Source organism: Ambystoma mexicanum, chromosome 1q (genome assembly GCF_040938575.1).
Source record: "Ambystoma mexicanum isolate Mex_15411 chromosome 1q, UKY_AmexF1_1, whole genome shotgun sequence".
Taxonomy (NCBI): domain Eukaryota; kingdom Metazoa; phylum Chordata; class Amphibia; order Caudata; family Ambystomatidae; genus Ambystoma; species Ambystoma mexicanum.
The window spans coordinates 127,372,375-127,388,487 of NC_090922.1; the positions used below are offsets into that span (position 1 = coordinate 127,372,375).

The 16,113-nt window shown below is 46.7% G+C and overlaps 1 protein-coding gene across 1 annotated transcript in view; it reads left to right on the top strand.

Moving 5' to 3' along the window:
* KLHDC4 (kelch domain containing 4) overlaps nt 1-16,113 on the top strand; it is a 461,477-nt gene that overhangs the window by 344,008 nt on the left and 101,356 nt on the right. The gene's annotated exons all lie outside the window — the stretch shown is intronic.

A 16,113-nucleotide genomic window follows, 5' to 3' on the forward strand; every position in this document is an offset into this window, starting at 1 on the left:
TTTAGTTTCAGCTTTATCATCTAACTTACCTGTTTGCTTTTAATGAGTCTAGAGTACTTACTTTGGAGAACCCAATTATTATGGCAATTCTTCTGAATGTGTAGCAAACAGGTTAGGCCTTGTCTCGGACATGGGGCAAACCTTTACTTCTCCAGTTCGAATCCCAGCATGGTCGACTCAGCTTTGCCTCCTTCAGAGATTGATAAACCCTTAAATTTACAGAAATTAGAAGGGAGAGAAATCCTGCATGAATCAGTATATAAAACCTGTTATTGTTATTAATATTGGGTCTTTTTGCACTACTAGCGCTCGATGATGCCACCGCCATTATTAATTACAGCATTCAGTATGGACAAAATACAGAACCTTTTGCAAGAAATTATTGCAGTAGAACAATGACTTCCTTACATAGCAAGTAAAAGCAATATTCATAGGCAGAATTGGGTATTGTGCTTTACCAGGCGAAGGAGGACGCATACCCACGGAGGAGCATTGAACTTTCTTTATTCTCTCAGACTCCAACAGTAACTGGCGCCTTTCCCTGCAGCTGCCGGTAACACCACCCCTGGACGGTTCCATGTGATCATTCCGCCGGAAAAATATTGCGATACAAAAATATCGCCATATTTTTGCGGCGAAATTCACAAGAAACCCTGCGGGGGGACACCTCTGCAACCCCCGCATCATCTTTTAACCCCTGCACCCACATAATCGTTGCCTATTTGAAAGTCTTTTGGCGTTGCTTTGCGCCTGGTATCGGTGTCCCTTTTAGCCCTTTCTTTCCCTTCTGTGTCTCTTTGGCGAACTTCTGCATCTGTGGGTTCCGCGACCATCAGGTTCCGTGGGATTCGGGTGCGTACTTCATAGCGGAACATGAGTTCAGCAGGTGTCTTGTTCGTGGCCTCGTGTGGTGTGTTCCGATAGTCTCTGAGAAGTCGACACACGGCTTGATGTGGGTTGACTGCTTCGATTTTGGCTCTCTGCATTGTCTTTTTGATTGACGCCATAAATCGCTCCGCCATCCCGTTTGCTTGTGGGTAGCGAGGGGTGATTTTCATGTCTTTGAATCCCAGGTGTTTTGCCAGTGTCCCAAACTCAAGCCCACAGAAGGGTGGTCCGTTGTCAGATTTGATTATTCTGGGAATCCCCCATTCGCTGAGTATTTCTTCTAGTACCGCAGCTACGTAGGGGAAAACTGTGTTGGTGACCTTTTTTACTATCAGAAACCTTGAGTGTTCGTCTATCAAGAGTAGGAGGTATTCACCCGATTCTGTGGGTCCCTAGAAATCCATGGCTACTCTGCTCATTCGGTTATCGGGTATCTGCATGTGTTGTAGGGGGCAGGGGTTCCAGCTGGTGCCGTGCACTCGCAGACGTGGCAGTTCTTGACCCACTCATCGACTGCGGCATCTAGGAATGGAAACCAGACATGACATCTCAGCTGTTTCTTTGTGTTTTCAGCCCCCTGTGTCCTTCGTGGGCGGTGCGGACAACCTCGTTCCTTAGAGTGGCCGGGATGACGATCCAGCACCCTCTGAGTAGGATGTTGTCTTTTACAGCTAGTTCGTTGTGTATTCTAGGTAGTCTTTCGATTTCCTGCTTGCTCACCCCCGGGTGGGCCAACATTGCTCTCCGGTGGTCTCTCCATTTGCTGGCCGTCTTGAGGCTGATGGCAAGAGCAGTTGTGGGGTCTGCAGCCGATGCGGCAGCGACTGTCTCGAGTGACAGTGCTGGTGGCAGTGAGTTTGATGCAATGTATTGAACATATGCAATATCTCCTTTCTGTATTATCGGGGCTCCGACGGGGTGTTGGGACAGGTAGCCAGCGGGGTTTCGGTCGCCTCCGGGTCGGTGGATAATGTCATAGTTGTAGTCTTGAAGGCGTATGCCCCATTGCTCGATCCTCGTAGGCATCTTGGTGTAGGGGTTTCCAAATAGTGAGAGGAGTGCCTGGTGGTCTGTGATGAGGGTGAATTTCTTTCCGATTAAGAAGTTGTGAAAGTGTTCACATGCCCAGACTGCGGCCATGCTTTTTTTCTGCCTGGGAGTAGGTCATTTCCGGGGTTGACAGTGCTCTGACAGCGTAGGCAACCACGTGCTTGGGGTTGATGTCTGCGCTGTTGGTCTGGGCTAGAATGGCTCTGAGGCCAACGGGGCTAGCGTCCACTATTACCTCTGTGTGCCACGAGGGGTTGAAGTATGCAAGGCGGTGAGCTTCAGCGAGGGCCTGCTTGATGTCAGTAAAGGAGCGTTGACATTCCGGCGTCCAGTCAAACAATGCTTCCTTCTGCAGAAGTCTCATGAGCAGTTCTGTGAGGGAAGCATAATGGGTATGTATCTTGCACAATATCCGGCCATTCCTAGGAAAGAGCAGACATCTGCAACCTGGCGTGGTTCGCTAAGATTAGTGATTGTGTCGACTTTGTCAGGGTCTGGCATCATCCCCTTGCTGGAAAATATGTGTCTGAAGAATTTGAGCTTCGCTTTGCTGAAACCGCATTTGGCGATTTGAGCTTGTAGCGCTTCGCAGGTGGCAAATAGTGCCCTGTCATGAGACTCCTTTGACGACCCAAAAACAAGGATGTCGTCGCTGTAATACAGGGCTCCTCGAATGGGTCTGTTGATTTGGCGTATCGCCTCTTGAAAAATTTCAGCTGCGGATGAAATTCTGAAGTTTAATCTCCGGTATCTGAATAGCCCATCATGTGTTGCAAAGGTCGTAATTGCTCTGGAGTCGGGGTGTAGCTCCAGTTGGTGGTAACCCTGGACTAGGTCGAGTTTGGAGAATATCTGGGCGTTGTTCAACTGCACTATCATGTCCTCAATGCACAGACCTGGATGTCTCTCCCGTTGGATAGCAGTGTTGACTACTCTCATATCAACGCACAGGCGTATCTTGCCTCCTTCCTTGGGTACGATCACAAGGGCGGATACCCATGGTGTTTGTCCTGTCGCTGGTTCTGTGATGCCATCAGAGAGTAGTTGTTGGAGTGCCATCGACACCGCTTCCTGGAGGTGGAATCCAACTCTTCTGGGATGTTGTGGCACAGGTCTCACAGTGGGGTCTATGTGGAGTTTTATGCAGGGGCCTTTGAGTTTTCCCAGACCTGAGCATATTTCTGTGAATTTCCCTGTGATGTCCTCTTGCGTGATGAGGTTTTGGGGTTGCTTGCACGTGATTGTTCCAATTGAGTCCTTCGGGTTTTGTCTGTATGACGTTGCAGTGATGGTCTCTCCGGCTTTTACACGGATTTCGATCAGTCCCAGGCGAGAGGCCGTGTGATAGCTGAGTAGGCACCGACTTCTGGTAAGCGAGCGAATGACATGAATGGTGGTGTTCAATTGACGTCTGTTTAAGAGGAAATGGCGTGTGAAATGCCCAATTGTTTGCAAAGGTGTGGCTGCTCCCCACTAGAAGATTCGCGACTGTGATGGCTCGAGCGTTGGTGGGTCTGACATCCTGGTATAGTCTTGTTCACTCATAATGTTTACAGTGACCCCGGAGTCTATTATGAATTGAAACAGGCAGTTTTCCATCTTGATTGGGATTTTGGGTGCCTCTCTGGATTCTTCATTGTCTAGTATGAGGTTGACATACTCCTGGTTGTGTGGGTGGTAATATGTATTGTAGGTAGTCGCTGGAAGGTCATGGTAATATTCGTCATCCCTGTACTCTTCCGGTGGATTGTCGTATTCATCCGTAAAGTATCTTGGTTGACCTGTGTGGTCGGGAGGAATCGGGTATTCGGGTCCTTGATATTCATCGATGGCCCTGACGTACCGCCGTTGACTCTGCTGGTACTATCTTGGTTTTCTGTATTGCGGGGGTGGTGGACGAAATGGTGTACTGGAGGTCGCTTGCGGATGTGTCGGGGGAAATGGTATTTTTTCTCTGCACACTGAATGAAAGTGTCCTTCTCTCCTGCAGTTTGTGCACTGTTGTGGTAGAGCTGGGCATGACCCTGAGTGTGGAAATGCCATCCCACAACGATAGCACTGTCTCTGTTGACGCGGGGTTTGTGACGTTTGCGTTCTGTATTGGTGCGAACCTCTGTCTCCCTGGCGAGGTGGCTGTTTGGCTGCTATGAGTTCATTAGTGTCTTGCGTGGGGTTATGTGTGCCGACCATGGATGCGGCTTGGGCGTCAACTCTCTCATATATGCGTGCGAGCTCGCTGACTTTGGGAATGGTGAGGGGTTTCTTTAGTTGTTTTTTGAGTGCGGGGGAGAGGCAGCCTTTTATGACTCTGAGCCGTATCGCTTCTTCGAGGGAAAACGCATCGAACTGGCAGTGCGCCCCCTTTACCCTTAGGCGAGTTATGAATTTGTCCACTGTCTCCTATGGTATTTGCGTACATTGGTGGAATAGGTATCTTTCATAGTATCGATTTACTTCAATAATGAGGAGTTTGTCTAGTGATTTGATCAATTCTGCGAGTTGTTTTGTTCGGCCGGTGGGATTGTCTTTACAATAGTCTTTATCTCACCCCCTACCAAATTGAGGAAGATGTCCTTAATGTTGGGGGAATCACCATCTCCGGACCCTCTCACAAAGTGTTGGAAGTCCTCCATCCATTCGGTCCATCTGGGCCATTTAGTGGCCTGGGGAGTCATGGTGAATGGCGGTGGCATTCGCAGTTGTATGGATTTCGCCGCGCGGGCAGGCTGGGAGACGCAGGACTGCTCATTTTGTGGGGAGGCAGAGTCTCTGGCGTCACACTAATAGGTGGGCGTGGGGATGTGCTGCCCGTGGGCGCTTGGGTTTGGAGTGCGGAGCGCTGTAGGTGAAGCTCAGGAGAGGGTGTCTTTGGTTTCGGCAGCCTGGTCTGGTGTGCACTGGTTAGATTTGTGGTCTGGCACCCTGGGGTTGCATCAAGATTCACTCACTCGTGTGTGCGCAGGCTGCAGTAACTGTAGAAACGTCTGTGAGGCACGTAGTGGTAGCAGGATGTTGATGGTTACTTCCAGCTTGCTGTTCGTGAGGTGGGCGTGTATTAGGACCACCCGCGCGTGAAATTCGGTAGGGTCTGGCAGACTGCGAGGTCTGGATGCGCTCGTGATTATGGTCATGCAGGAGGAGGTGGAGGGTGCCGGCGGATTGCCTGGGCCCATGTCGGTGGAGCGGCTGGGGTGCCCGCGTCTTCGTGTTGCTCGTATGTGCAGCGGCGAAGGAGAAGGGGACCAGGCGGGTCACCTGGGTCAGCGCACCCGCGTGCCGAGTGCTCTCCGAGTCAAGTGGAGGAGGAGGAGTAGAAGGCTCGACGGGCTTGCAGCCCCCAGCGGGGTTCGGCGGACTGCTGAAAGGAGGACTCCGGTGTATGCAGGAAATATCCTTGTCGCCAATGTTGTGCTTTACCAGGCGAAGGAGGACGCATACACACGCAGGAGCATTGAACTTTCTTTATTCTCTCAGACTCCAACAGTAACTCGCGACTTTCCCACAAACCCCCTCTCCCAACAACAATGTCATTGCGTCTCGCCTCTTCAACGGGCGGGGCTGCTATTAACCCTGCAGCCGCCGGTAACAGGTATGAAATATGCAAATGCCAATGGTAAGCTAGATCTGCATTTATCACAGCTAGGTAATAGCACCTGATGCTAGTTGCATAATACCCTCATGCATCTAGCTACTGTGACACATCTACGGAATTCGTCCCTTCCCCCTCCAGGGGGAGCCACCCCTTTGAGACTAGAGCGGTGAGCCCACTAAGGAAAAGACTCCCTAGAGGACAGGACAAGCAGGATCTCACTGTGGGTAATCCCCCTTTCGGCGACCAAGACTCCTCAGTGAATACATCTACACCATTTTCCTTAGTGCCTATGTCCCATGTGTTTTCAGCTAATATCGAAACTGATAATTTATTGGGCTTTTAACTGTGCTTGGTTGTGCTGCTGACCCCACTTGGAGGCCTGACCCACAGGACCAACGGGGTGTGTCTCTCATTACATTGAGAGGCCTAAAGGGTTAGACCCTTAATTGGGGAGGAGGAGCCGCTGGAGAGCAAAGCCACCGCTGGGAGGGGACCAGCTTGAGCAACGATGTGCACAGCCGGAGCTTAGGCTGTAGCACAGAGGTATTAGAGCCTGGAGTTTCTGAAAATGTCCCATATGTGGTGTTTGAAGAGCCCATGGAACGCCACCAAGCCCATGAGGGCCGTAAGTCCCAATCTCTGAGGTGTCCGGTGGAGGGACACAAACCACTGCTAATGTGGCATGCAAGAGCATACGAATCATGACGCCCAACCGGAGAGGGAACACAGACAACCCAAGTGGAACAGTTCTGATGTGATCCGAGAAGCTGCCACATCCAACAACACCACAAAGATACAGATATACGGTTTACTCCAAGATGGGTGAATAGGGTGGCTGCTCTCCGAAGGGAATAAAACCGACAAAGTCGAGGAAAGTAACCAAAGGCCATGGTGGGGATGCAAGAGACCTGAAGCAAATTTGCAGACCCAAATGGGGTGAAAAAGAATACAATACCCCACAAGGGGTTAAGACAAAGCTGTATTTTAGGAAAATATCTAAAGAGGGGGAATAAAGTCCCATACTCTATAAGGGGGTCCCAGAAATCAGAAGAGAAACGAAATATCCAAAGGGGGTAAAACGGAAGCTGTCGCCCTGATAGGGGTTAATAGGAGCCTGAAGGAAACGGATACACAGGGGATGTATATGTGAAATAAAAACGGCCAAGAGCTAAGAGCCCAATCCAAACTATAAACCAAAGATACTCACAGAAGGTGGAAAACCATAAGACACCTGACCCTTCAGCAAAGTCTGCAGGTCCATGCTGGACCGCAGATCCCTGTCACCTATAACCAGCTGAGACACCCTGGAGGGGTGAGCAGGTGACATCTATTGGACTCTTGAAAAGCTTGCAGATACAAGTAATATATTCAAGGTGAGCTGTCTCAATTAACGAATACCTTGTGGAGGGGTACAAGGATTCACACTTCTTAGTTGGGGGTTGAAGATCATGGAATATCGCTTTGAACCACTGAGTGAGAGGGTGGAGAAACCAGATCAAGTCCGACCCTGCACTAGAGCCTGCCGGTCTATGCTGGAGCCCAATAGCCTGTCACCTTCAAGAAGGTGGGAGACCCTGAGAGGTGAATAAGAGACATCATTTGGACTCTTAGAAGGTTATGAATCCAAATAGGATTTATTTTTGTAACTGTTGCAGTTAATCCATACTTTATGAAGGTGCGCAGGAGTTTGCCCTGTTTATTTTGAAAACTAAGCACTTTTGTTGTCATGAACTGTTAAAGCAACCAAAAACCTGAAAGCTCTCGAGGAACATTTCAAGAGACAATTTGGTGAGTGGGGTCATACACCAATGAGTACAAACCAAAGAAAGGGAGTCGAGAACACTTCTCGAAGTTACGTTTTTTTCTCTCTTTATCAGTGGTAGGGCCAGTGAGTTTCCGTAATATAGGTCTGGACAGAGGACTGGTTTTGATGTGTGTAAGATTTCCTGACAAGCACCTTTTTGTTATTTTCTAGAAAAGGGAACCTTCACTGTAGTAATATGGCTAGGTGAGACATTTTCTTTACTTTAATAACGTGAAACACTTTAATAAATGTCTCACCTAGCTGTAGTAATATGGCTAGGTGAGACATTTTCTTTACTTTAATAACGTGAAACACTTTATACCCGGTTTCGTTGTCCTTCTTTTTTGTCTGACCTGCCACAGTATTATCGTCCAACATTTAACTATGTCAGCTTTCCTCAACATTTACAAAGCATTTGCTGTTTTCACAGATCTTATTCTTGTGTCTTTTCCGACGTGACTTCCAGAATAAGTCATAAGGCAGATGTAAAAGTGTACAAGAATGGAGCTTATTCGCAGTACCGTAGAGATCTGATTCATTTCAACTGCAAAACCTGGGTGATCTGCAATTGTGTGCATCTGCTTTGTAGCACATTATCATGGGTATCCAACCCTGTCTACATTTGAAATACAAATGGATTTTGACCTGTGGAACACCCTGACACAAATTAGGATGTATAAATCTGTCCTATTGGCAAAAGCCCCTGTTCTTGGGGCAAGCAAATGGATAATTCAAAATACGGCCAATTTAACTTCTAGGCTATCATCATGCCATATTTCAAGGAACTGCTCCTTAAGTACACCAATAGAGCCACAGCCCTTAAATATGTACTGTGTTGACATGGCTGGCTGCTGCCAATCAGCGCTTTGAATGTCTACTACACTGCTGCTGTCCAAGGACAATATTCCAAATTACTGCCTCTTTAAAACGGGCAGCACAGTAGGGAATATTCCAACCTACGATCTTCTAGCACAAGGCAGCAAGACTTTAGGGAAACCCCAGGTTCTTCACCAAAACAAGCTCTCAAGTGTATAAATAAGAGAAAGTACAGTCGTACCATATGCAGCTGCCACATAAGAACTGGTCAATCTTGTCAGCATTAGTCTTTGTAGCAGAGCCAGTGCCAGGTCTGTGTAGCCATAGGCTTTATTGAATTGGAGGTGATCCTACATTGAGGTTCTTGCTCTCGGAGTAGTACTAGATAAAATACAGATGCCAATTCAAATGACGACATGGACAATATCCTTAAATAGTTATAATTGGCAACTATTGCTTGCTCAGTTGAGTTCCATATGCACTGTCCTCTTAGTTCAGATTGAATATTATTGTTTTGGACAAATTACCAGTACTACCAAATTCAGGCCATAAGTAATCTGGTTTTTCTTTGCCTTAGTAGGTCTATTGATGGAGGTCCATAGTCTCTACATACATTAATGTGCCCTCATGATCCACCTCTTCCTTCCCAAGTTTTCTTTGGAAAGGGCAGCGTGCCATTGATTTCATTTAGCAGGGCCTCGAAAAAGATATTAAATTAGAACTTTTCTGTTTACTGTGCCTTGCACAAACCCTTGTATCCACTGTGCTGAAAGTTGCTTTGAGATCTTTTAAGCAGTCGGAGAGCTTCATTCCAAGCTTAGTTGTCTTCAGTTCATCCCCCCGAATTTCACTTGGGTGTAGGAACTTTTTCAAGTTGCGTTCTGCAAGGATGCTGTTAAATGCAGTTAAACATTCAAATGCAGTATTTCACAAGATATTTTAGATTGTGTTGAGGCGGGTGCTCAGATAGTATGAGGAAGGTGCAGCACAGCAACCGCTAAGTGCCATCACACAGAGCCTTTCCATTTCTTTTTATGTCTCCTCAAATACAGGCTCACTGCTCCTCCCCACACACCCGAACTGGTGGCAGTTTGAGTGAAGCGAGAGACTGTCGGGCAATTTTGCCAGTGACTTTTTGGTAGCAAGATGATGTTTTTATGTGAACCTTTTGGGATATAGCAAAATATGTTCGGCTACAATGTACTATTACTATTTTTGCTAACAGTGTTGGAGTTGTTAGCTAGTGTTTCGCGGGGTGACCTAGGTTTCTGCTAAGTTTTATAAAGCTCATGAAGTAGATATTGCGCTATTATGTTGGCAGGATGACTTTCTAAGTATTGAGTGAGTTTTTGTGACCATGTATTTCTAATTAGTTTGTTTCTAGCATCAGTTGTCAAATGTTTGTATTTATTTATTTATTTTTATTTATTTTTTTTAGTTTCTAATATACAAGTTTTGTGTTAATGCATGTGGTCCATACATTTCAATCCTGTGGGGTCTCGTTCACTGCGTTTGGCCACAAAGCTGCAAATTATTTAATTCCGCTTTTTTAAAATACCAGTCCAGTTGTGCCATTCGACCTGTGTGATTTTAGAGTCCTTCAATTAGAATACCTGTTCGGAAAGATTAATCTTTTTGCTACTTTCACTCATAGTTCCTATGGATCCCCATTCTTTAGGCCCTGTTTTAAACCTGTTCTTACATTTGGAAGCAAAGTAAAGCCTTCAGCTTCAATTCCCTTGGCTTTTGGTCATTGTTTTGGGGAAACAGATCAGTCCTGGGAAACTGTTTCCCTTTTGAATTCATGTACTTTTTAACATTGCATACAGCACCTTACAGTGCAGTGTAATGGGGATACGTTTGTATCACCTTAGCCTTTTACACTTGGGGGGGTTTTTGGTTACTTTTATATGTGCCTAAAGACAAGCTGGTGGCAGCAGATAAATGTTTGGATTATTTTTAGTGTGCACATTTGTGGTAACCGTGTATGGCTAGTGCCCTAAAATGGCCAGGCCACTCTAGATTGTCGCTTGCTTCTTTGGCCATATTGTTGGGGGGGGGGGCGGGGTGTGTGGGTGTGGGTGTGGCCGGCCCAGGAAAGGGCTGGGACTGTCTAGTCCCACTCCACATGCGTGGTGTTCGAAAGTATAGATGTGGGGCAAATGCGAAACCAGTAGCTGTCCCCGATTGGACAACTACTGGCTGTTTCAATGGTGCAGATCCTTACCATTGGTGGGCTTGGGCTTGCTTCCAGCTCAGATTTTCTATAAGATGACCTCTGCAGCCATTTCTTTAGATTATTGTTGAAGCCAAGAATCCCTCGAAGAAGGCAGACCTCTGAAGATCAGATGACGGCTCCTGCAGTGGCCCATAATCCCTAACCGTGTCCATCCCGGTGAAGCCCTGGGTGACTACCCGATATCCGAAGACCCCGAGCAGTGCTTCAGCCCTTGGACTAGTGGAACCAACTAGTCTCTGTGCCTTTTCAAGGATGTGTCTTTCTGAACCCTCGGAGTGTCCCTCAACTGCCCGCTGGACTGACCAGCTATCTCGCCAGAAGCGTTGCTGTTCCGTGTTCAAGCCCAGAACTTCGGTGGTCACTAGCTTGTGTTATATGTTGCTTGCCATTTTCCAATCTGTGAAGTGTTCTGAGGAGGTATGCATCAGTGTTTCTTGCATTTCTTCATTGCCAGAGGTTGCATCTTTCAGTTGTACCTGACCGGGAGAACCCTCAAACCCGCAACTGCTGGGCACCACTCACCGGAACCAACAGTGGAAGAACAAGCCCCTGCGATCCATCAAGACATCTGGGAAGATGAGAGTCAGGGGCGTAAGTAAACACAGTGTATCTGTCTCACATGTCCTCTGTAGGATAACATTGGGAACAAGTCCGTTTTGTCTCCTTTGTTCCATTCCACTCACCCTTTGATCATGAAACCTGGGTAGAGTAACCTGAAATACAAGAAAACATTTAACATTGACTTGCCTTTTAATACAATTATTGAAGAACTTTCTGAACCATCAACAACACAAGTGAACTGTGTTCAGGGGAGACACATTGTGCAGCCTGTGACCTTTGGACACAAGGCCCCATTCTTCTTAGTGCTTGGACTGCTTAATTTAGGAAATTAACTTGTGACTTGGTTCCATCATTTACTGCATTTCATCTACTTACCTGCTTGCTGAATAATTTCCTTTAAAAAAAAAAAATAATGTTATTTAAGCACTTGGTATACTATACATCTTGAACATGTCTGCATACACACTTGACATTTAACGATGTGACGGCAATATTAACATGTTCATGGCACCTGGAGAAATTAGTTACAAACCCACCTTGCCAATCCATTTCTACTGCTGACAATTAGTGAAACCCCCCCCCATCAGAATCCCTTCACAGCTTTGCTGCATCAGCTAGGCCCGATAATGCGCCCATATATCGCTAGAGCGGTTAACAGGCTGGAGTGAGGCCTACACATCTTCATTATTGTTCACCCTTGCTAAAGCAGCCAGCCAATTCTCCAGCGTGGGCTTTCATAGCATCAGAATGGCCCTTATTACTAGCAAGAACGCCATATGCAGGATCCTCTGGCACACATCCCCCATCTTGCTATAGCACCCTAAAAGCACTCAGCAGTGATTTGCAGGAACCTCCACTGCAACGAGTAAAGTTAACTTTGCACAAACGTCTGACCAGAATCTCTTTATCCACGAACAGGACCAAAACCTATGCATGTGGTCAGCCTCTACCATCTTGCATCGTGAGCAGCTCACTGGGTTGCTGCCACTAACTGTATTCATTATAGCTGGCATATAGTGCAATGTATGTAATATCTTTAACCAAATTAGCCTGAACTTGAGTTCTATGACATCTGTTTAGTCAAGATACATGATCTATATCACCTTTTATCAGTAATCTCCACACCCAAACTTAAGCCCAACTCTGTCGTGCCCTTCCAGCATTGCTCTTGGACTCTGCTTAAACCAAGTTATAATACACAGTGATGAACTTCCTGCAAGTCTGGAAGGTATGCACAAAGTTCAAGCATGTATGTAAAGCTGCTTCTTCCGCAAATTGGTGCAACTTTGTGCACAAAGCCTCTCGCATGTGCATGTACTGAAGCAGCCTAAGCGAACCCTCTCCCACCCCTCGTGAAATTCCTGCGGAGAGAGAAACAGCCCATCCCTTATCGGGTTCCCCAGCCGCTCCACCTCGCAACTCTTGACACCCCTGTCAAAGTGCCTTGTCCAGTATGGGTTTAGCATCCAGCATTCCCCATACACACTCCTGCCTATGATATGGCTGGTCCTTGCCTATCCTTCCCAGAATCTGCCACCATGCCCGGAGCATAGTCCAAAGCGGACCATATGGACATGAGTCAGTGTACCCTTTGCTAACAAGAGCTGCCTTCAGCCCTGCTGCAGCCCTCCTCTCTAGGTTCTAGTGAGGGATCTCTGACCCTCCCACACCCCACTATGTTACAAAACTGACCTGTGCCACCTGGTAGTACAGACGGAAATCAGGACCTGTAACCCTCCCATGGAGTACAGTCTGGCCATGTGTGCCACTTTCGTACGCATGCCACCTTCAGCCCCATGGGTCTCGTATGAAGCATGTGACCATTGTGTTTAACCTTTTGAAGAAGGATTTGTATAAAACCAGTGGGACATTTAGAAAATAATAGAAAGGCTATCATTTTTAGCAAAGCGACCCTGCCCATCAGAGAGATAGGCATCCTTGCCCAATAATCCAGTTTAGACTGCGGCACCCGCATATATGCTCCCAGATTCCTCTCGTATAGCCACTCTTGATCTCTGGATACCATGATCCCCAAGTATCTGACCTCTTGTAGTGCCAATCTTAGTACCCCCCTGTCTGCGATGTGTTGCCTTTGAGCAGACAAAGCTCCGATTTGGCCAAATTTACCAGCAAGCCAGAGTGTTCCCCTAACACCCATACGTCCTCCATAATCAGCATCAAGTTAGTTTCCGATTCCCTTACATAGATCAGGACATCATCTCCGTACAATGACACTATCTGGCACGGCCCCCAGTCTGAGCCCCCTCCTCCTTTGTGTTTCAGCAGGTCTGCCAACGACTCTATGACTAGCACAAAAAGGAGGGAGGAGAGGGGGCACTCGTGCCTCTCCCCAGCTGAAATACCCGGGACGCTCCACGACCAACACACTCTGGCCATCGGCCATGTATACAGTAGTCCAACACATGTGATCATTTACATACAACAGCCATAGTGCTCCATCACGTCAAACAAGAAGCTCCACGACACTGATTCAAACGCTTTCTCAGCATCCAATGACACAGCCACTGTCTGTATCTCTGAGCTGACCTGAGACATGATGTTGAACATCTGACGTAGATGTAACGCTGTGGATCTACTAGGGATAAAGCCTGACTGCTTAGAATGAACCAAGAACAGCATTATAGGGAGTAATCTTGTGTCCAGGAACTTTGCATATATTTTGGTGTCCACATTAAGTAGCGAGAGAGGGCGGTGGACACTCTCTCCACTGCCGGCTTCCCTGCCTTTAACAGAAGCATTCTTATTGCCTCCCTTAATGTTGGCTGCAACTCCCCTCTTTCCATTGATTTTGCCAACACCTGTAAAATATAAGGTCCCAAGATATGCTTATAATAGTAGTTGATTCTTTATTTTGGATTGTAAAATCCATAAAAGATGCATCAGCGCAACATACAAAAAACACAATATAAAAATGTGTCAATCTTTAAAGAGTAGGAGGCAGTAATACATATACAAATATTTCATCATTAATGAATTGACAGTCTTAAGGATATAAAATACATTAGGCCAACATTAACCACTAATACCATAGTTCTACACTCTTAAGCTATTGCCAAATCAAGGATTAATAATTATAAACTCGTTGTGTAGAGAAATAATCACATTTCACATAACTTTAACATTCATACTGTTATAGTTGAGTATTAAATTATAGAGGGAAGGAACACTAATATTCATAGATCCATCCCACTAATACCTATTCATCTATTTTTCCATTTCTTGTAGTCTCCATCTTTTCTAATAAATAGGGATACATTCCAAGCAATAGCAGGTGAGGCTGCATTCAACAAGTAGCACCGAGCAGGCCGATACTGGTTAAAGCACCATATGCTTATATTGTTTATAGAATTCTGCCCCAAGTCCATCGCTGTCCTGGTGGTCAGTAACAGATCTATTGCCACCGGTATTTCTTCCAGCGTAATAGGCTTTTCTAGCTTCTGCACTGCCTCATGCATATTTGGTATGTTGGAAGCCCCTCCTGCAGCACAAGGGTCTCCTCCTTGTCTTACCCCACCACCCAGCATACAGCGTCTCATAGAATGGGAGAACCACTTCCAAAATCTTCTCACACTCCGTACATGGCTCTCCACTATCATCCCGCACTACCAATGGTACCTCACTTTGCGTTTCCAACCGCACAAGCCTTGCCAAGGGCCTCCTGGGTCTGTACGCCTCACCATAGCTTTTGGGCCAAAGCCGGTACCGCAAAATACCTAGTCTCTGTATTAGCAAAAGTTATTCAGTTCCCTTTTTATGACTCCCAACGTATTTTCATTGTGCCGCCAAGGCAGTTGCTGCTCAAGATCCCTCAGTTTCCCTTCAGACTACTTCAGCTCCTTGCGAATATCCCAGAGAACCCCCAAATTCAGTACCCATTACACCTTGAACGCCTGCCACAAGGAATTAACAGAGTCAACCGACCCATGATTCATTTAATTTCAAAAGAATAAATCTTTGTGTTCCAGAGATTGAGTCTAGAGCATTGGATTGAACCTCCATGGCAGCCTGTCATCCATGCCCCAGTGCAACTCTGATCTTAATAGGGGTATTATCAGATTATGTACGAGGCAATATGTAAAAACCAGCTATCTGGCCGAGCATGTAGTCAGACACCACCCAGTAATCAATCCGAGATGACCTATTGTGTACAGTCGAGTAGAAGGCGAACTTGCGTGTTTTGCTGTGCATGCATCTAGAAGCGTCCACACACTGCATTTCCATCATGCCCTCTAACAACACACGCGCTACCCCAGTAAACAACGTGGTAGAACTACTCGTCTGGTGCAGCCCAGCCCTTCATCTAGGATAGTATTCATATCCCCCCGCCCCATATTACTGGAACCTCTGGCATCCTATCACACAGCCGGAACCTTTGGTAGAATTAAGCATCATCTACATTCGGACCATATACATTGACTAACAAAAGTGGAACCCCATTCAGCACCCCAGGCATTATTACGAATCATCCAGTTGGGGTCACACTTTGAGGATATTAGCCGGAACTGCACTGTCCCATGAATCTGGGTCAAAACCCCCCTCGATTGCGCCGAATAGTCAGTGAAGTAGAGATGTCAAAAGCTTCATGTATATCCTATTGGCATGCCTTGCCTCTAATAGCAAAACATGAATCTTTTGTCTCTCAAAATATGCCAGCAATTGTCTAGCTTTAACCGGGCTCCTCAGCTCCTTAACGTTCCATCTCATAAACGTAACCCTTGCCCATTTTAGCACTTTGCAGTCTCCCATTTCATTCTAGGCAGACTCACCCACCAGCGTCTCCAGGCCCCTGTATGCAACCCATAATGGTTTTTCCAGACCCAAAGTAGGAACCAAGCGCATTTTAACCAACAAACCCCCAACTCGCCGACCCCCACCCTCATCACATGACAACCATATAGTAGAACATTGTTCTGCAGTTTAGCAACCAGAGGGCAGTGTAAGGAGGCTGTGTCCGCACTGTTACTTGAGAGGATCTTCGCACTGGGAAGTGAACTTTTAACTCGCATGCGAATACCGGCAATGCACCCAGTTAGGCCAACATGGCCAGTCCCAAGTAAATTTACATCTTCAAACTGCACCTGGCAGGGAGCTATGTCTCTCGATGAACTTCCTCCTGTGGCACCGTGAAGGTTTGTACCTTGT